The sequence below is a fragment of the Choloepus didactylus genome, chromosome 2, assembly GCF_015220235.1.
Source record: "Choloepus didactylus isolate mChoDid1 chromosome 2, mChoDid1.pri, whole genome shotgun sequence".
Classification (NCBI taxonomy): Eukaryota; Metazoa; Chordata; class Mammalia; order Pilosa; family Megalonychidae; genus Choloepus; species Choloepus didactylus.
Genome location: NC_051308.1, coordinates 136,777,496 through 136,800,804, shown reverse-complemented (window position 1 = coordinate 136,800,804; position 23,309 = coordinate 136,777,496). Strand labels below are relative to the sequence as shown.

Sequence of the window (23,309 nt, the reverse complement as noted above, 5' to 3'; positions counted from 1 at the left end):
CTCACCTCAAATGCCACCTTCTCGAAAAGGCTTTTCTTAATCACAAATCTAAAGTAGCATGTGTCACTATCTGGTCTTTTTTCTTATTATTTTGTCTACCTAGTTCCCTATTGCATACCCCAGTCACTAAACAAGTACTGGGCACAGAGAAGACAATCACATTTTTCTGAATAAAATATTGAAGTATTTCAGATCACCTACAACTCCACTGTACTTCCACCCTTAACTTCTCCTTCTCCATTAATATTCATATCCACATGGTCAAAAAGTTCTATTGATTCAAATTGATTAGTATAAATGTTGTAAAATTTGTTTTTAATAGTTTTAAATCCCCAAATTTTAAGAATAAGTTGTAGAGCTGATGAGTCCCTCTATCTTTAAGATGATGCAACTAAACTTGCCAGTATTGTGCTTTCAAATTATTTGGTTTAACTACCTATGGCCATTTTGTTTAATTATAATGTCCTTTTCTATAGATTTAAAATTTTTTTTTTCAGATGAATGGCTGAACACATGTGTATCTCCTAATATAGATCTCTTCTCTTTGGCCACTGTAATCAATCAACTATTATACACAGTTCCCAAAGTTTCCTTCTCTCGCCTCAATAGGTACTTAAATTTCCTATTAGAAATAACTGGGGTAAAAAAGTTAGCAAGTATCCTAGCAATTTCAGGTTACATGAATAACAATATAGTATTTTAGAATGTAGAATAAAGTCAGGATAGTTAACCAAAAAGTTACTTTTCAAGGTGTAAACTAGAAACTTTCAAATTGGAAGCAGAGAATAGTTTTTAAGCCAGCATTCCACTGTTTTTTCCTCCAAGAGGAAATTGCTCAGTACAATTTTGAATTAATTCTCAGATACCATTTCCCATGAGAGTTATTCAAATCTGAATTTTTAAAAAAACTCCTCCTCAGCTCTGGTAGTTTATCTTCCCAATCATGACAGGCAATAGAGATATATCAGGTGTTTTAATACACTCGCTCAGGCGTTTAACTGAAAGATCCTTTTCATACAAAACACAAATAATGTGTCTCTTTGTTAGGTGTTGGAATGGTCATAAAGATTTTTATGATAATTTCTTCAAATTGAACCAACTAGTAAGGCAAATGTATATTGCAGGCAAACTAGAAAGTGATGATTTAAGGAATTAGGTCAATATTCTTAATCTCTGGCTAGATAATCCTGTATCCTTTGATTCTAAATTGAGAATTTAGTAGTTATCAGATTGAGTCTACCACATTAGAGTATTACAGAGTGTAGAAATAAGAAACTTGTTCTAAACGAGAATCACAAGACATAACTATTTATTCTCTCTCTGCAAGTAATAGCCATATAATTAAATTCAAACCCAATCCAATAATTAATTTCAAATTTCATATAATTAATTTCAAACCCAATCCAATAATTAATTTCAAAACTTCCATTCAATATACAATTTTCCTTTATATAAAATGAATTGATATCTTAAAATTATAAGAAAAATACAATTTTTGTTAAATGTTTGGAAAAGCATAAAGATGAAACTTAAAATTACCTATAATTTCACAATAGATAGAACAGGGTGATTGGTATATTTATGTATTTTATGCCATTCCTTATTCCAATCAGAACTTTACTGCTTCTGAGCAGTTACTCTATCCACTGGAATGTTTATAGACTCTTTAGAGTCCTCAGAATGACTCCACCACAATAGCATTGAGTAAAGTCAATTTTACTCATTTTGAAAAGGTAGAGTTTTTACATCATTTAGTTCAATGGCATCTGACCACATATATTCATTTTACATTACTTATGTCCCAAATTTTTATGAGATAATGGATCCAGAAGATTTCTGTAAGAGGCAGAAATCTTCATGCTGTTACATACATTGGTGAGAGCAGGAATCTTTGTTTTTTCCTTTACTGATTGGAAATTCCTCTATAATACACAGCTTCCTAGTGTATTTGGCAGAAGGCAAGTTAGTTGATACATCAATATCGATTACATTTTTAAGGTTGAGAAACATTTGGATAAACAATGTCAAGTAGGATTGGTTTTAATTTCAGAAAATGAAGTTTTCCAAGCCTTTAATATATGGGTATCACGAATCTGTAACAGGAAGATGTAGCAGAATTTGGCAAAATAATCCATTCATTAATACAATTTGTATAATTTGCTGTGCAGAAATTTTATTCAAATATTTTGCATGACTAGTGTTTCATGAAACTATCTTTGGCAAATTATACTTTTCTGAGGGATAACAAGAGATAATGCTTCTCTTTAAAATAATATATTCTATAATCATGTTACCTTATCTTAAATAATCGTGGATTTTAATAGAAAAGCATGAACAGTTATTATCATTGAAGCACTATTAAAATTGACAAAAACAGTAAACAACCTGAATATTTAACAATTATGAATGAATGTGTCAAAAATTTTATATACATGTAATGCAATACCATGTTGCTATTAAAATTTAGGTTGCAGAAAACATGTTATGAATTCATAGGTACATTAAGATCCCATATTTCTGAGTAAAATATACATTCAGTTATGTATATATATGTATACATATATACACACACACACACACACACATACATACATTTGAGGACCCAATATGTGTTAGGAATTGATCAAGTTGCTGTTGGAAAAGGCAGATGAGATCTTTTCTATTCTGGGACTTATTTTATAGAGAAATTGAGGGGACAATACATGTAAAGGATGTGTACATGCGTAACTAAAAATAGTGGATTTGTTTTATTTGCCTCGTTTATTTTTTAAATATTCTTAGATTTTTTTGATATTAGAGTACTTTCACTTTTCCAGTATAGGGTCTTCTTAGGGTGAATGATTCTGATATTGTTAAACAAGGTTTTATAGAATTGATTTTACAAATTTAAATTTTCACATATTGATTCATAAAGAATACTGAGCTATATTTTTGTAAGTATGGTCATTATCAAGTTTGAATTTATATTTATGATAATAAACTGGTTAAACACTAAAGCAGAAATTTACAGTTTCTGCTCCCTCTAAATTAAACAATTCCTACACTGCACCTACATCCAAGGTTATTGTGAACCTGCAGAAAATAAATGGCCAAGCTGACTGTTCCAACTTTAATCCATGGCTATAAATCTCAAAAAGACCAGGAATTCATACTCATTCCCAGAACATTCCCAGAACATTCTTGCTCCCACTTTTTTTCAAGGAATATTTTACCTTTCATTATCTCCCTGTGAACACCTAATACTTTCTTCCCATGACTCATTCTCTGCTCTTATGTCAACTAAAACAAAAAATATTTCCATAGAAGTTGCCACCAATACTTCATACCTGCAAGAATTTGTCATCATACTGCCTTTGCTTTTGTTGATATATATATATACATAATTTTAATGAATTCCTTTTCTACTACAATCAGAGAAGCTATATTTTCCTAGTAACTAAACTCTGACTGATATATGACCTTAACAAGAATCTAATTACTTTAAACTGCTTCTCATCTCAGATGTGAATAAGTGAAATTAGAAATAAAATCCTCATGTAAAGCTAGGTGGTTAGGTTGTGATAAGAATATTGCATTTTTCCAATTATATTTAGTGAGACATGACCCTCTTCTTTGACATCTCTGAAACACACACACACACACAGGCTTATTTTGTAACAACCAGTTTCCTTCAGTAAGGGAACTAGAAAAGAGCTATTTATAGAATGTCCCCTTAACCTTAAGACCAAGAAAGGAGGTTGATGATATTGGTTAAAGGAAGGGCTATACCATGTGTCTTTTTTGACCTCTATTTTGCTCTAAATGACCTATTTTAAGAGCATAGATCTCATGAATACATTATTTAATGGGTCCCAAGAAGGTTAAGAATGAAATTACAAGTCCTAACTTACATTATTGAATTAACCAAGCCCAGTACCATTTTTATTTTGAGGGGAATTGAAGCAGTTTTCTTGAGATACATTCACATATGATAGAATACATCTAAGATGTACAATCAGTGTCTTTTAGTATAATCACAGTTGTGCATATTCATCACCACAATGAATTTTACAACATTTTAGTTACTCCAAAAAAAACCCCTACCCCTTAACAGACACCTCTCGATCCCTGTATCCTTCCCCAGCACTACATAATCTCTGATCTAATTCTGCCTCTATAGATTTATTTTTATTTAAATAATATTAAAATATTACTGCTAACTATAGTCCATAATTTGCATTAAGTGTATGTTTCCCATATACCCCCCATTATTAACACCTTGTAAGAGTGATGTATATTTCTTGTAGTTCATGAAAGAACATTCTCGTATTTTTATTATTTACCATAGACATCGTCCACCAAAGGGCTCACTTTTATTCACTCCCATGTTTTATCCTCTAGCTTTCCTTCTAGTAACATACACAACCTTAAACTTCCCCTTTCAACCTTGCAAATAATTCAGCATTGTTATTTATACTCACAGTAATGTGCTACCGTAACCTCTATCCATTTGAAAACATTTACAATCAATCTAACAGAAACCTACATAACCTATATTCTAGACTCTAATGTTATGACTTTGTTTATTACATTTCGTTCATATTAGTGAGGTCATACAATATTTGTCCTTTTGTGACTGGCTTATTTTAATCAACATATTGTCCTCCAGGTTTATCCATATTGTCACATGCATCAGGATTTTATTCCTCCTTACTGCTGAATAATATTCCATTGTATATATAGCCCACATTTTGTTTATCCATTCATTTGTTGATGGACACTTGGGTTGCTTCTATTAACAATTGTGAATAATGCTGCCATGAACTTCGGTGTGCAAATGTCTGTTTCCATCCTTGCTTTCAGTACTTCCAGGTATATACCTAGTATCAGGAATACCAGATCATACGGCAATTCTATACTTAGCTTCCTGAGGAACCACCGAACTGCCATCTCAATTGGCTGAACAATTCTACTTTCCTACCAGCAGTGAAACAGTGGTCCTCTTTCTCCACATCTTTTCCACATCTTTCTCCACATCTTTTCTGTTTGATTTTTTTAATAGTGGCCAATCTGGTAGGTATGAAATTGATTGTTCATTGTGGTTTTGATTTGCATTTCCCTGACAGCTAGTGATGTTGAGCCTTTTTTTTTTTATGTGCTTTTTTAGCCATCTGTATTTCCTCTTTGGAAAAATGTCTATTCAAGTCTTTTGCCTTAATTGGGTCATTGGTCTTTTTATTGTTGAGTTATAGGATTTCTTTATATATTAAACCTTATCTAATATGTGGTTTCCAAATATTTTCTCTCATTGCATAGGCTGCCTTTTCACTTTCTTGAGAAAGTCCTTTGATGCACAGAAGTTTTTAATTTTAAGGAGGTCCCATTTATCTACTTTTTCCTTCCTTTCTTGTACTTTGGGTGTAAAGTCTAAGAAACCACTGCCTACCACAAGATATTGAAGATGCTTCCCTACATTTTCTTCTAGGACACTTATATTCCTGGTTCTTATATTTTGGTCTTTGTTTCATTTTTGAGTTAATGAGTAGGGGTCCTCTTTCATTCTTTTGGATACTGATATTCAGTTCTTCCAACACCTTTTGTTGAAGAGACCATTCTGCCCCAGTTGAGCACACTTGGCAGCTTCATCAAATATCAACTGATTCTAAATTTGAGGGTCTGTTTCAGAACTCTAAATTTAATCTCATTCATCAATATATGTATCTTTATGTCAGAACCATACTGTTCTGTCCACTGTAGCTTTGTAATATGCTTTAAAGTTAGAAAGTGTGAGTCCTCCAATGTTCTTTTTCAAGATCTTTTTGGCTATTCAGGATATACGCCTCCAAATAAATTTGATAATTGGCTTCTCTAGTTCTAAAAAGCAGGCTATTGGAATTTTGATTGGGATTGTGTGGAATCTGTAAATCAACTTGGGTAGGATTAACATTTTAATGATATTTAGTTTTTCAGTGCATGACCATGAACTACCCTTTCATTTATTTAGGTCTTCTTTGATTTCTTTAAACAATGTTTTGTAGTTTTCTGTGTACAGGTCTTTTTCATCCCTGATTAAATTTATTGTTAGATATTTGATTCTTTTGATGCTGTTGCAAATGGAATGTTTTCTTGATTTCCTCCTCACATTGCTCATTACTAACATATAGAAACATTACTGATTTTTGCTTGTTGATCTTTATTCTGCCACTTTGCTGAATTTGTTTTTTAGTTCCAGTAACTTAGTTGTAGAATTTTCAAGACTTTCTGTATATATGATCATATCACCTGCAAATAGTGAAAGTTTTACTTCTTCCTTTCCAATCTGGATGACTTTATTTTTTTTTTTTCTTGCCCAACAGCTCTTGTTAGAACTTCTAGCACAGTGCTGAATAATAGTGGTGACAGTGGGCATCCTTATCTTATTCTAAATCTGAGAGGAAAAGCTTTCAGTCTTTCACCATTGAATATATTGTTAGCTGTGGGTTTTATATATGTCAACTTCATCGTATTGAGGAAGCTTCTTTCTATTCCTTTTTTTACATTAATTTTGTGCATGTGTGTGTGTTGAGCCACCCTTGATTTAATTTTGTGTGTGAGTGTGTTGAGCCATCCTTGCATGGCTGGGATAAAAACCACTTGATCATTGTGTATAATTCTTTTGATGTATTGTTGTATTTGATTTGAAAGTATTTTTTTTTTTGAGGCTTTTTGCATCTACACTCATTAGATAAATTGGTCTGTAACTTTTTGTACTTGTAGTATCTTTATCTGGCTTTGGTATTAAAGTAATGTTGGTTTCATAGAATGAGTTAGGTAGTATTCCTTCCTTTTGAGTTTTTTTTGGAAGAGTTTGAGCATGATTGGTATTAATTATTCTTGGTATGTTTGGTAGAATTCACCCATGAAGCCATCTGTCCTGGGCTTTTCTTTATGGGAGGTTTTTAATAACTAATTCAGTCTCTTTACTTGTAATTGGTCTGTTAAGGTCTTCTATTTCTTCTAAAGTCAATGTAGCCTTTTTGGGTGCTTAGGAATTTATCCATTTCATCTAATTTTCTAATTTGTTGGCAAACAGTTGCTCATAGAATCCCCTTATGACACATTTTATTTCTGTGGGATCAGAAGTGAAGTCTTTTTCCTTTCTGATTTTATTTGTTTGCATCCTCTCTCTCTTTTTTTCTTTGTCAATCTAGATAAGTGATTATCAATTTCAGTGATCTGCTCGAAGAATCAAATTTTGGTTTTGTATGTTCCCTTTATTGTTTTTGAATTCTCAATTTCATCTATTTCTGCTCTAATCTTTGTTCTTTCTTTTTGTTTGCTTTTGGGAGTAGTTTGCTGCTCTTTTTCTAGTTCTTACAAGTGTGCAGTTAGGTCTTTGAATTTAACTTTTTCTTATTTTTCAATACAGGTGTTTAGAACTAAAAAATATTCCCTTTCAGCACTGCCTTCGTGCATCCCATATGTTTTGATGTGTGGTTCTCATTTTTATCTGTCTCAAGTTACTTTCAGATATCTCTTGCAACTTCTTTGATCCATTTCTTTGATTTTTTTAAGTGTGTGTTGTTTAACTTCCATATATTTGTGAATTTTCCAGTTCCCCACCTGTAATTGATTTCCAGCTTCATTCCATTATGGACTGAGAAAATGCTGTGCATGATTTCAGTTGTTTTAAATTCATTGAGACTTGTTTTGTGACCCAAAATGTGGTCTATCCTGGAGCATGTTCCATAAGCACTTGAGAAGAATGCATATTCTGCTGTTTGGGGTTGTAATGCTCTGTATATGTCTGTGAGGTCCAGTTCATTTATCATATTAGTCAACTTTCCTGCTTCCTTATTAATCCTCTGTCTAGATAGTCTATCTAATGATAGAGTACTGTACTGAAATCCCCAACTAGTATTAAAGAGACATCTATTTCTCTCTTCAGTTTTGCCAGTGTTTTCCTCATGTATTTTTGGGCACCCTGGTTATATGCATAAATGTTTATGTTTCTTATTTCTTCTTGGTGGAGTGCCACTTTTATTATATACAGTGCCCTTCTTTGTCTTTTATAACAGTTTTGCATTTAAAGTCTATTTTGTCTCTTATTAATATAGCTACCCCAACTCTTTTTTGGTTCCTGTTTAGGTGGAATACATTTTTCCAGTCTTTCACTTTCAACTTATTTGTGTCCTTTGGTCTAAGGTAGTCTCTCATAAATAGCATATAGATGGATCATATTTTTAATCCATCTGCCAATCTATGTATTTTGATTGAGGAGTTTTATCCATTAACATTTAATGTTACTGTAAAGGCAGGACTTATTTCATCTATTTTATTCTTTGGCTTTTATATATCATATTTTTGTCTCTCTTTATACCCTTTTAGTTACCCTTACTAATAATCTTCATTTCTACACTCCTCTCTAAACCTCTCTCTCCTGTCTTTTCTTTTCAGTCTGCACAACTCCTTTTGGTATTCTTGTATGGCCAGTCTCTTGTTGACAAACTCTCATGATCCATTTATATGTGAATATTTTAAACATCCCTTAATTTTGAAGGATGTTTTTGTCAGATAAAGAATTCTTGGCTGGCAAGTATTTTCTTTCAGTACCTTAATTATATCATGACACTGCCTTCTTGCCCCCATGGTTTCTGGTGAGAAATTGGAACTTAGTCTTACTGGGCACCCTTTGTATGTGATGAATAACTTTTGTTTTGCTGCTTTCAGAATTCTCTCTTTTCTTTGGCATTTAACATTCTGATTAGTAGGTATCTTGGAGTCTGTCTTAAGATTTATTCTGGTTGGTTTATGTTGCACTTCTTGGACATGTATATTTAAATCTTTTGTAAGAGTTTGGAAAATTTCAGCCATTATTTCATCAAATATTCGTTCTGTCTCTTTTCCTTTGTCTTCTACTTCTGGGACACTCACTTGTTTGTGTGTTTCATGCTGTCATTCAATTCCCTACGACCCTGATCAATTTTTTCCATTCTTTTCTCTATCTGTTCTTCTGTCAGATTTCAGATGTCTATCCTCTAGTTCACTAATCCTTTCTGCTGCTTGTTCAAATCTGCTGCTGTATGCTTCTAGTGTGTTTTTAATCTCTTCTGTTGTGTCTTTCATTCCCAAAAGTTCTGCTATTTTTTTTTGCATGTTTTCCAATTCTTCTTTATTCTCACCCAGTATCTTTATCTCTTTAGTCATATTTTCCTTCATCTCTTTGAATTGATTTAGGAGATTTATTTGAACTTCTTTGATTACTTGTTCCAAATTCTGTGTCTTCACTGACTTTTTAATTTGTTCCTTTGACTGGGCCATATCTTTCTCTTTCTTAGTATGGCCTGTACTTTTTTGCTGATATCTAACCATCTGATTTTCTTGAAGAGTTTACTCAGACATCAGTTTCTCTCTTTTGCCTATGGTTTTATTGTTGATTGGCTTTGTGTTAAGTCTCTTCTTTCACACTTGGTTTATCTTATTCCAGATCTTTAGAATTGCCTGTCTTTAAACTGATCAAAATGGGACCAGGGGCTTTGAAGGGTATGCAGATAAATTCCAAAGGGCCCTGGGGCACAGATCAGGAAAGAAACCAAAAAGCCCTTTTTGTCACCTCCCAAACCTGCACTTGCCTGATGTGCCAGGCAGATGATACTGTTCAGAAAGCTATTCTCTGTAATCATAAAGAGGGAGTGTGTTTTTCTCAACCTGCACAGGTTCCACCCTGCCAGGGCAATGTTGAAACAATGTCTGTGAGGAACCCTCCCAGGGCAGGGTAGAACAGTGATTCAGAGCCATGATCCAGTGTTCCAAACTCACCAATCAGAAGCCACAATTGTCCTTCAGCCATGTCCCCACTTATCCATTCCCTGCTCAGTCTGCAGCAGCCATTCACAGCCCATTCTGAGGTTACTTGCCTCAAGGGTAGTAGATGCTACTAACCACTGCTGCAGAGTGACTCACTCAGATTTTTTTCTGCAGCTTGTCACTCTCCTCATCCTGCTCTTTTCTGGATGCTGTGCAGTGCTCTCCTTTCCTCTGGAGCCCCAAACCATTGTTTCACACAGTTTCTGTAAGTCCACTAGCTGTTTTTAGAGGAAGAGTGTTTCCTATAGGTCCCTAATCCACCATCTTCCTAGAAAGTTCACCACTCAGGACCATTCTGGAACACAACATTCTCCCCCCCCCCAAGGGAGTAAATGTGCTAATGACCATAATCAGAGGAGTGCTCATTTCAAAGTTTCTTGGAGTTAATTTGTGTATATCACCCAAAGTTGAGTGATAACAGTAGAAAACAAAAGTTATGAATTTGACTCAACAAAAATATTATGCAAAGCAATACCAAACTTTCTGGGTGAATATACAATGCTTCAAATTTACTGACAGTATGCCTTAAGTGGAATTTTATATATATATATATATATATATATATATATATATATATATATATATATATATTTAGTGAACAGAGCAAACACCTGACAATAGCCAGATGTAATTAAAAAAAAATCCAAGAACAGAGGATAAGAGAAAAATTTTAATAGGAACAAGTACAAAATTTCCAAAAAGAATGGTTTAAATATTAGATCAAAAGTATTTGAAGAAGACTGCATGCTTGCAATATGACTTTAATTCAAATTAGCTTGTGGGAGTTGAACATATCTTACCTAATCATCTGAGGGAGCAGTAAGAAAAAGAATTATTGGGCTTAAACATGTTTTCTGTGTATATTTCAAAAATACTTCTATCATTTTAGTGAATGTGCCACTTGATTTTCTCTTATATCTTCCTATCAGTATGCATCACAAAGGTGAGCTAACATGTATCTCAATATTAGGTTTAAATGCTGAGATTATAAAAAGTATGTAAAATATTATCCCAATTCTTTTGAACTGGCAGGAAAATAATTTAAATAAAGAAATAACAATTTCAAGAGTCGTTCAAACACATAAAAATTTCAATTCTGAACTTTTTCCCTAGAAATGTCCAAAGGCAAGTTAGAAGAGCTATTCCACAACCTCCTGTCTTTCTTTCCCTAAGCTGACCTGTGGCCAGGGTTACACAAAAGTTAAAGAACAAGACCACATTCTCTGCCTGTCTCACATCATAACATGTTTTCCCCCCACAGATGTAATGCATGCTATTAATAGTTGACAGTTTGCCTAAATTGTCCCTGCTGATATAACCTGAAGAAAATGACAGACACTTTCACTCCTATAAACAGAAAATTAATTTAACCTGTTCTAAAAATGTAAGAAATTAAATTCCATTCTTTATTGTAGACTTTTCAGTTATTAGATGTTTCCCCACTTAATTATCTAGAGAAGAACATATTTGACTACAAATAGCATGGAAAATCTGATCCATGTTGTCTTTGTTTCTATTATGATATTAGTTTTTGATATGAAAGTAAAATTTTCTCTTTAGCATTTTTAATTCAAGCTAATATTTACATTTAGTAAAATGCTGTGCAATTGTTTTGAGGTTGGTTTCATTTTAAAATAGAAACAACTGAAACGTTTTGACACCATCCTTTGTTATGCTGAAAGTGTATTTTAAAAAGCAGATTCTTTATAGTATGGTAATGTCTAATTTATTCAATAATAATTTTTAAAGTGTAGTTTGATTAGATTTTATTACTATTTACATATTTTTGAGTGGGAAAGTTTAGATTAAAAATATTTTTCCTGATGACTTTGAGATTTAGAGACAAAGATATTTAGTTGCCATACTTGTAAAATGAAGAAGATTGACTTACCTTTCAATGTTTTTTGGGAGGATTAAATGAGAAAATAGGAGTAGATATGAGATAAATTAATAGTTACTATATATTTCTTATACTGTTTTATGGTTTACAGAAAACTTTTCTGTGTGTATTAAAATTTAGTCTTGCATTAACCCTCTGCAGTAGATATTGTGCACTTACTTTATGAGTAAGAAAATGTAGACTAAAAGAAGTTAAGTGACTCAACTAATTAGTCGTAGACTTAAGAATACAATACAAGCTTTTCAGTTCCCTGTTCAATGATTTTTCCAATATGATGTTTAATAGAAATGGAGGAATATATAAACAGAAATTCAAGCATGTGAAATGGAAGTTAAGATTTTTTTGAGATGCAATGTTTTGGTTTAAGGAAAGAGGGACAAGGACATCATCAAGTATAAATGCCTGGATATACTTACATTGGGTCTTTGTATCTGCTCTGCTTAAAGGTAGTAGACATTTTCTCTAGGGCATCTTATGATATATATCACTCAAACCTTTCTACGGCTTAAGGTGGTATTTTCTGTTTATATCAGAGAGAAGGTAAGTAGAAAAGTATAGGTTATTAGAACATGAAATACTGAATCTTAAATTTCATCATCTTCTTACAGAGGAGTTGACCTCAGCTGCCTCATCAGTGACAAAATGTTTTATCCTGATGTTAGCAATGTACATTTAGCAGGGCTTGAGAATATGACCTTGATGTATTTTCTATAATGCCCAGAGACCAGGTCAGTTTTTTCAAGACTTGCTACCAGAATATGACCTTCCGGTATTAATCTTAAATAATGCCCTGACAATGTTTTTTATATACTTAAACTTTCCATGGGCAAGGAAATGTTACAGCAGTTTAGACATTTCTAATCAGACTTGGAGACAGTTCAACAACTTATTTAAAATATGTTTAAACAATTTAATATCAGTTTGGTAAACAAACTATGATATATTTGAACCCTGTATGTTTTTCAAACCACAAATTCATCCAAAAATGACATTAATTTCTATTTTATACTGTCATTTCCTTCTGATGGTAGAACAACTATTCTGATTATTTTCATACAAATGGAATCAAATTCAGTGATTTTTAAAGACATTTTGTATTTAAACAAAGACATACATGAGTATACACACTTGAAGACCAATTATAAGTTGTGGGTTTATGGAGCAGTTTATTTTTTGTAGTACAGAGGCTTTCACTTCTGGGGCTTATTTAGTTTTGTGGTTGTATCTGATGAGGTGTCTATCACTCCCCCAGATATTCCATTACTATATTTGCTTCCTCATCTGGTTTCTGAGCAACATGGTTCTCATCACCATCTCCAAGCTGGTTCACAGTAATACTTGGGGTCCTCAGGCTCTCAGTGTTACATCTATAGTACCCTCATGACACAAGATAATATTTGGCTGCTGTCTCAGAGTCCTGTTTGAAGCTGAGTTCATGCTCATCTCTCTAGATAAGCCTTGTAGTATCTCTGATCTGGACGCCTAACTGTTGAACACAGAAAGCTGGCAGGATGAGACAACACTACATTTGGATTCTTAAACTTAATTGTAGAGATTAATCTTTCCCTCTTCTCCAGGAAATTGGACTGAAGTATGGGATAAAGTGAACAGGTACAGGGCTTATGGTCTAAGTGTCTTACTTTTCTGAAACTCTTTCCACACCCCACACCCCACACCACAACCACCATTTTGGTGGTTCTTATGTAGTGTCCATGTGAGGTCACCAACCAGTATTTTGTATTTTTCCTTTAAAAAAATAGTTTTCTTCCTATTTCACAAGGCTGGATTGAAGCTTTGAATTAAAAGTCAATGATTTCTCTAGGGCATGCACTGGAGAGAATGCCCTTCCCAAACCTTCCATGCACAAAAGAATTAAGAAAAAATGGGAATGAAGGAGAGACAGCAATAAATATTTCATAGTCATTCCAGAAAAAAAAATTTTAAATATAAATCATTAAAATGAAATACTATTCACAACCATTAACTATGAAACAATGATGTAAATAGATGAATATTAATATTAATGGATCTGTTACAGTGTCATTTAGGTTAAAAAACTGTAGAATGCTATGATTCTATCATTGTCAAAAGTACTCAAAAATCTAATGTATATTTACTTCTACACTTTTACATAGGATGCAATAAAAAGATAAACAGTACTCAGTCCTTATTTTTAATATAATAAATGTTTTGTCTTTTTAAACATTTGCTTATATACTTTCTTTTTATACAAGTTTATATTTAGAAATTAAAAGAAAATTTTTGTCAACAAAATAATTCCATGTTAATCATTATAAGTATAAAATGTATTTCTGCAAATATTCACTTGATTAAAAAAAGATCCTTTGTTCATAGCTACTCAAATAAAAACAACCAATTGATAAATATATAAGGTGTGCCAGTTTGAATATATTGTGTCCCCCAAACGCCATTATCTTTGATGTAATCTTGTGTGGGCAGACATTGTCAGTGTTGATTAGATTGTAATTCTTTGAGTGTTTCTGTGGAGATGTGCCCCACCCAGCTGTGGGTGATGACTCTGATTAGATAATTTCCATGGAGGTGTTGCTCTGCCCATTTGGGCTGGGTCTAAGTTGAGTCACTGGAGGCATATAAATGAGCTGATGGACAGGGGATCTCAGTGCAGCTGAAAGTGACATTTTGAAGAGGAGCTACAGCCAAGAAAGACACTTTGAAGAAAGCACAGGAGCTGCAGATGAGAGACAGTTTGAAGACGGCCGTTGAAAGCAGACTCTTGTTCCAGAGAAGCTAAGAGAGGACAAACATCCCAAGAGCAATTAAGAGTGACATTTTTGAGGAACTGCAGCCTAGAGGGGAACTCCTGGGAGAAAGCCATTTTGAAACCAGAACTTTGGAGCAGACACCAGCCACCTGCCTTCCCAGCTAATAGAGGTTTTCCGGACACCATTGGCCATCCTCCAGTGAAGGTACCCGATTGTTGATAACTTACCTTGGACACTTTATGGCCTTAAGACTGTAACTTTCTAATCAAATAAACCCCCTTTTTTTTATAAAAGCCAATCCATCTCTGGTGTTTTGTATTCCAGCAGCATTAGCAAACTAGAACACAAGGTATTCACAACAAACCTTTGCAGATGGACTCAACTGAGATGAGGATAGTTACAGATATTTTCCCATGTGTACACGTATTCACCCAAGAAAGAGGGAACAACTTATCAGGGGAACAATGCACAATTGTTTTCCTTCTTGTAGGATGGCTGAAAATTCAACAAACAACAATCAATCAATCAAACGCTTGAGTGATGTTTTGTAGTCAATTTATTTGAATCAACTTAACAAATTGTACTGGGGTATCCCAATCAACTGCTCAAAAATAAAATTTCAGAAAACTTCTCAGCCATAAAGATCCAGTATTCAAACTTAAAAAAAGAAAATAATTCTTGCAAGAAACACACACACACACACACACAAACATTGCAAATGAAATGTCACAATGAAAAATAAAGAAATTCAGAAGACTGATTTTTCTTGAACAAGAAATTCAAAATAGCTGAATGAGATCATTATTGTGCTAAATACTGTGCTTTGTAATTATAAACTCAGCTGATTCACCATCTGCAGAAATAAACTTAAGCTATAGCAAAGGATTATGAAGTTGGGGTAGTTTGAATTGCTTTTAAGGGCCAGCAGATGTCAGTCTTGTTAAAAGACTGCCTGAGTAATCCTTTATGACAGGTAATTGTCTGCTATGGTTGTGGGCAGAACCTCAAAATGTGAAGGATTTAGCCCTGACTCTCTTTTCACCTTACCACCTACTTTACACTAATGACAACAGGATCAGTAAATTAAAAGTGTCAGCTGCCCTGCCATCAGTTTCCAAAGCTGTTCTAACTGTAATTTATGGTCAATGGTTATATAAGCAGCATTGCCAAATCTCTGTAATTATTACAGAAATGTAACCAGGCACAGAGAATAAATGTTGTTACAAGCTAAACCAAGCCCTGGTATTACTATAATTAGGCTGATGATCTGTGTCAGTCATTTGTTATTAGAAGATACCTAGAGTAGCAAGAAATTGAGCTTCAATTTTTTAAATGAGAGATTTCTTTTTTTTTTTAATAATTTTGTAAAATTAGTGTTTGGTCATTCATGAATGGACAAGGGCTGTTAATCTTAATTACTCTGAATTATTCAAAGCACACATAATATCTAAGATTGTGACCTTCTAGGAAAGTGATTGGTGGGAGATGTTTGTGAGTTCAACAAATAATTTAAAAAACAAATTTCCAGAATGAAGGAAGAATATTTGGAATGCACATTCAATTAATTTTTTTCAAAATCATAATAATGAGATGTGATATGTGTGTGTGTGTATGGTCATGCACATGCTAATTTCACATGTGTGTGATATACTTTAAGAAAATACTAGATTCTCCAATTTATTCCTTTGGGTACAGAACACATATTAACTGTCATATAGTGACTATGTAAGATTCATTCAGAATTCTTCAAGTATAGTTATCATGATGAGCAATTTCAGGTAATAGTAAGATTTACCATGGATTTTTTTTTTTTTTTTTTTTTTGGCTAACACTATGAATAATCCAAAGAAAAGCTTGAGGAATTCCTGATTTCAAATCCCATTTCTTCCAATTATTAGGCTTGTAGACTTGAATAAACTAACTACTCTGAACTGCAGCTTTGTCATTTGAAAATAAGATAATACAAATCTCTTAGAACAGCTGTGGTGATTAAATAAAATAATAAAAGTAAAACAACTTTTACAGAACCTGGACTTTTATGGTTCTCAAAGAACTTGTTAGAACTTATATTATGTAATTTGACCTTCCTAATGAGAATACTGATATAATCAGTTATGTATTGCCCAGTAATTTCAATCAAATAGTGTCATTAAGTTGTCCAGTTGGAAGATACCCTAATGATTATTCCACTGCCCCACCTGTTATAAAATTATTTGCTGGTTTACTTCCTTTAGTATTTGGAGAAAAAGAAATTCAGAAACTCTTTGAGCATTTCCAGCTCAGTGCCTCACAAAATAGCTCGTTCCATTTTTGAACTGCTATATATTGACTTAAAATCTGCTTGTCAATTCCTACTTCAATCTGGTCCCAGATAGATAGGGACTCAATAGATATAAAAAGTTTTTTCCACATCAAACACTTCAACATTTTATGACATAATTTTATAGGCAATATATTTTTACTTCTTTCAATATTTCCCTAAATTCATATTGCAAAAAAGTATTATTACCTATCTTATAGTTTTAATAAGATGATGCTTATAAAAATTAGCTTAGTGCCTGGCATATAATAAATATTCCATAGATTTGCATTATTTTTGCCATAGCCTTCATCCTTATGTGCTCACTCTTAAAGGTAGACCACATTTAATAACTTATATCTTGTAATATTGTGATTAAAATAGCATAGAGTATCCCAGATGTAGAATTATTATCCCTTGGGCTCTAGTAATCAATTTTAATTTTATTTTTTTGTTAGGAGATGCATCATAACATTGACTCAGGTTGAGTTGTGCTAAACAAAAATTCTTACATAATTTAGGACTATTTTAATTAACAGTTTCATTAGCTTAAATAACAGTTTCATTGGCTCATGTAATTAAACTAAGGAGAAGTTCTTGATTATGTTCCAGAATGATTAAGAGGCACAAATGATTTCACCAAAGCAAATGATGTTAACAATACATCTTCTCTCCCCCTCCCCCTACAACCCCCTGTCTTTCTTTCCCCTCCCTCCATCCCTCTCCCTCTCTCTCTCCCCTTTTCTTTCATCTCAATCTCTATCTCTCCAATTTTGTCTCTTCCTCCCCATTCTGGTTCATCTATTTGTTTCACCTATTTGATAGGGTTGTTCCTTTTGGTTTTTGCTTTTACCCATGTTAGAAACTACCAAACTCTTTCTGAGGTGGTTATATCATTTTGCATTCCCACAATATGTGAGCATTCCAGTTGTTCCAAATCCTTTGCAACACTGTGGATTTTAAGTATTTTTTTTATTTATTCTAGTGGGTGTGTAGTGATATCTAATTGAGGTTTTTAACTTGCATTTCCCTGACCAAAATAACTAATGTGAATTTGTGTTTTTAATTTGAAGCTCTGTGACTAAAGATGTTGGGCTTCTTTTCATGGACTTACTGACTATTCATATATCTTCTTTTATAAGTTCAAAAATTTTGTAAGATTCTTCATATACTCTGGACAAAGGTTTCAGATTTTTCCTTGTCTTGTCATATTCAAAGTTAAGAGTAGAGTTTCAATATTGATGAAATACAATAAGAAAATAAACTTCTTATAAGTTTGATGCCCTTGAATTCTATGTACAAATCTTTTGCTTAACCTAATTTAGCTAAGGATTTCTTCTGTGTTTTCTTCTAGAAGTGTCATAGTTTTAGCTTTTATTTTTAGATCTATGACTTATTTCAAGTTGAATTTTGTACACGATGTGATGGTTAAGTTCATGTGCCATCTTGGCTAAGTTATGATATCCAGTTGTTTTGTTCCAGCAAGCAATGTCCTAATTGTTACTTTTAGCATATTTCGTTGATTAGTTAATTGAATGTATAACTGATTACATTTAATCAACAAAGGAGATTGCCTTCAGCAATAAGAGAAGTCTCCACAACAAATCAGTTGAAGGCCTTAAAGGGAGAACTGATTATTTCAGCAGTTAGAAAGAAAAATTTCTCTCTACCCCAAGCAACTAGCTTTTCCTGGGGATTCCATCATCACCTTCACTGATTTCCAACTTGCAGTCTGCCCTCCAGAGCTGGAAGAGAAAGAGGAAGACAATGCCATGTGCATTGCAATGGAATGGAAAACCCAAGGTTACAAAGATTGTCAGTAGCCAGTCCCAGAATACCACAGTCTTCAGGGAGAAAGCATTGCCTTTCCATTGTCTTGGTTTTGGACTTTTTCTAGCCTCAAAACAGTGAGCCAATGAGTTTCTATTGTTTAAGCCAGCCCATTTCTTAGTATTTATGGTTTCTGCCATGAAATGTAGATTCACAGTTTGAAGTAAATGTTGAATGTATTTATACCTGTATCTGTATCTATATCTATATATCTATATCAACTATATTATTTCCAGTTTTTACAGCATCACTTTACAAAGACTATATTTGTCCATTCAGTTACCTTGGCATCTTTGGTAAAAGTCAATTGACTTTATACATGTGGGTCAAATTCTGGATTCTACTCTGTTCCTTTGATTTGTACATTTATCTTTATGCCAATACTACACTGACTTGATTACTATGTATTTATAGTAAGTCTTGAAATCAGATAGTCTGAGTCTTCCAGCTTTATTCTTCTATTTCAAAATTGTTTTGGCTATTCCAGGTTATTTATATTTATATATAAATATTAGAATCATGTTTTCAATTTGGAAAAGAAATTAAAGGCCTCTTGCACTTTGGGACAGCGGTGAACCTAAAATGAATTTGGGAGAATCGGCAACCTCCCCTCCTGCTCCATGGAGCACCCCCCCCCCACCCCAGGCTGTGCCTGGGTGCAGGTGGGCCCCTGGAGATGTGGGGCTGGCTGGGTATTGGCGGCTTTGGGAACTCTGCCTATACCAGCATTGGGAACTTCATCACAAGATAGCAATTAAGTCTTGTCACCTAGAGCTAAGTACCAAAAAAAAAGAGACTGATGGTGCCATGAAATCCAGATCATTAAGAAGTTGAACCATCTCTATATTTTAAAGGCCTGTGATGTTCCTGAGGAATTGAATATTTTGATTAATGATGTGCTTCTTCTGGCGATGGAATACTGTTCTGGAGGACATCTTCGGAAGCTATTCAAAAAAACCAGAAAATTTCTGTGGACTTAAAGAAAGCCAGGTACTTTCTTTATTTAGTGATATACAGGCTGGGATTCGATATCTGCACAAAACCAAAATTATACATTGTGATCTAAAACCTGAAACATTGTTCTTCAGGATGTTGGTGGGAAGATAATGCATAAAACAATTGATCTGGGATATGCTGAAGATGTTGATCAAGCAAGTCTTTGTACGTCTTTTGTGGGAAAATTGTAGTATCTGGCCCCAGAGCTCTTTGAGAATAAGCCTCACATAATAACTGTTGATTATTGGAACTTTAGGACCATGGTGTTGGAATGTATTGCTGGATATAGGCCTTCCTTTTTTTTTGCATCATCTGCAGCCATTTGCCTGGCATGATTAAGAAGAAGGATCCAAAGTATATATATGCTTGTGAAGAGTGGATGACAGGAGTTCAGTTTAGGTACCACTGACCTCAACCAAATAGCTTTTGTAGTTTAATAGTAGAACACACAGAAAACTGGGATCTTTAACAGAGGAGGGGACCCATGGATCTTGCTTCAAAGCAGCCATGATGTTTTGTATTAATGGATCACATTCTGAATTTGAAGATAGTACACATTCTAAATATGATTCTGCAGAGATTATTTCTTTTTTGTTGCCACCTGATGAAAGTCTTTATTTGCTACAGTCTTGTATTGAATGTGAAACTGGAATAAATACTGGTTCTCAAGAGCTTCTTTCAGAGACAGGAATCTCTCTGGATCCTCAGAAACCAGCTTCTCAATGTGCTCTAGTGGAATAAGAGGCTGTGGCAGCTATATGGTTTATTTGTTTGATAAAAGTAAGACTGTATATGAAAGGCCATTTGCCTCCAGAAGTTTAGCTGACTGTGTGAATTATATTGTGCAGGACAACAATTATACAGCCACCAGACATACAGCTGCATCAAGTATGGGCTGATACAGTGTACTATGTGTCTGGACTAAAAGAAGACTACAGCAGGCTCTTTCAGGGACAGAAAGTAGCAATGTTAAGTCTTGGATATAATGCTAACTTGACAAAAATGAAGAACACTTTGATTTCAGCATCTCAGCATTTGAAAGCTAAATTGGAGTTTTTTCACAAAAGCATTCAGCTTGACTTGGGGAGATACAGTGAGCAGATGACTTATGGGATATCCTCAGAAAAAATGTTAAAAGCACAGAAGGAAATGGAAGAAAAGGCCATTCACTGCATTGAGTTGGTGTCATTGGCTACCTAGAGGATCAGGTCATGTCTCTGCACACTGAAATCATGGAGCTATAGAAGAACACCTGTGGAATATACCAGGGAGACTTGATGGAATCTCTGGAGCAGTGTTTCATTGATCTGTATAAGCAGTTAAAGCACAGATTTTCAGATCACTTCTACAGAAACAGCATGGAGATGGTGAAGATCATTGTACACACTGTGCAGAGTCAGGACCATGTCCTCAAGGAGCTATTTGGTCATCTGAGCAAGTTATTCGGCTGTAAGCAGATTATCGATCTACTCCCAAAGGTGGAAATGGCCTTCAGCAACATCAAAGAAGCTGACAATACTGCCATGTTTATGCAGGGAAAATATGGAGGGAAAGAAATATGGCATCTCCATAAAGTCACCTGCACACAGAGTGCTGCCCAATTCCTTACAGGATCCAGTCTAGAAAGCACAGTAACCCCTCAGGCATCAGCATGGCTGTCCCCAACTTCAGCAGAACATGAATCTCCCCTGTCATGCATGGTAATTCCTCAAGATGGGGAGACTTTAGCACAAATGATAGAAGAAAATTTGAACTATCTTGACCATTTAAGCACAATTATTCATGAAGCAAATGAGTAACATGGCAGTAGTATGATGAAACTTGGAGTTGGTTAACAGAGTGATCTGCTACTTGTTCACTGTCACCAAACTTAAAGAAGTTGTCTCCGCACAGGTTGGAAATTTGTTTCTCTTCCATGAAACTACTCTTCAGGCATCAGTCAATGGAAGAAATAGATATGATCAGAAATTGGTCATGATTTTACAAGCACAATGTTTCAATTTTGGTTAATTTTAACTTCCTAACAGATAGGAGTCTATAAAAAGTCAATGGAATTGTTTAAATACTACAGCTACTTAGGAGCATCACTGTGCCCTGCCTTGTCTCCGCATAAGGGCAAAATTGGTATGGTATATAGAGAAGAAAACCTCAGCTAACATGCACATTAACTGTCTACCTCTGCTTCTGTGGAAGGGACTGCTGCAAATAAAATTGGAATTGAAGAATGAACCCTATCTCTTGTGTTGCACTCTACAAGTGCTCTTCCTTGTGTAATAAGGAGTTGTTTTAATCCCATTTTCAATTTTACTGCACATTTGACAGTCAGGAATGTGCTTCTGTCTTTAATAACAGTTGACTCTTATAAATTCTGTTAAGTGTGCTCTGTGTACTTTTAGCATGTATATGCATTTAAGATATACATTTAATAATATGAAAGAGAAGGCACCCACATTAATGTATAATGTATTTGTAAGTTTATCTGTTTTTTCTCTTGTAAAAACGGGTCATTTGTTGAGAGGATTTTTCATGTCTTGTCATATAAATTTATAAAGGTCTGCACTCCCTTGTCTGTAATTCCAAAATCTCCAAAGCTCTGAAAACTAAATGTTTTTCATAAGCTTGGCGATGAAATTCATTTGCTTGAAAATCTAATCTTAACTGACATTGAATCTACTCATCCCATTTAGTGTGAATGTTCTCTTATTTTGCCACAGAAATCATGATGTGTTTGATTATAGGGTTCTGCCACAGACTCTCCTGGGGGGTTATGTAGCACTGAATTACTTTTCTAAAATCTGAAACTTTCAGAATTCTGAAACATCTGGCCTCTAGAGTTTCAAATAAAGGACTGTGGATCTCCGTCACCCATTGAGTAATTTAGAAGGTATTACTTGTTATTGTTGGTTTTCTTTTTTTAATGTGAGTTGAATTTGTATTTGAAACAGTTTTTCACTTTGTGTATTCAATGATTTTTAAATTAAAAAAATGAATTTGGAAAGAAGTTATACTTTAGCAATATTGACTACTTTGATCCATGAATGTGGTATACCTCTTATTTATTTAGGTCTTAAGTTTCTCTAGCAATGTTGTGTACGTTCCTGTATAATAATGTAACAAATTTTATTTTTAATATTTTATGTTATTTGATATTTTACATTAATTTTTAAATTTTAGTTTCCAAATATTGAGTGCTAGTTTATAGAATTAAAATTTGGCTTGGATATTAACATCATATCCTAAGACTTTGTTAAGCTTAATTATTAGATCAGGTAACTTTTTACAAGAATTTTTTAAGGATTTTCTATGTATATGATCATAAGGTCTGGGAAAAAAGAAGACAATTTTACTTTTTCCTTTACAATTTATAAACCTTTTATTTCTTGACATATTGCTTTGGCTAAGATGGACAACACAGCATTGAATAGAAGTGGATATCTGTGTTAGTATCTTATGTATGCCATAACAAATTACCACAAACTGAGAAGCTTTGAAAAATAGAAATTTATTCTTTCCCCAGTCTGGAGGCTAGAAGTCCAAAATCTGGCAGGACTATGCTCCCTCTGGGGGCCTTAGGAGATGATGTTTTCTTTGGCTTTGCCAGCTTCCAGTAGCTGTCAGCATTCTTTGACTTCTGGCAGCATCACTCCAACCACTGCACCGGTGGTCATATTGCCTCCTCCTCTTTTGTATGTCTTCTCTGTATGCTTCATATGAG

The 23,309-nt window shown here is 34.0% G+C and overlaps 1 pseudogene; it reads left to right on the top strand.

The window, feature by feature from the left end:
* Positions 1-19,180: 19,180 nt before the first annotated feature.
* On the top strand, positions 19,181-21,437 carry LOC119513412 (annotated as a pseudogene).
* The last annotated feature ends 1,872 nt before the right edge of the window (positions 21,438-23,309 follow it).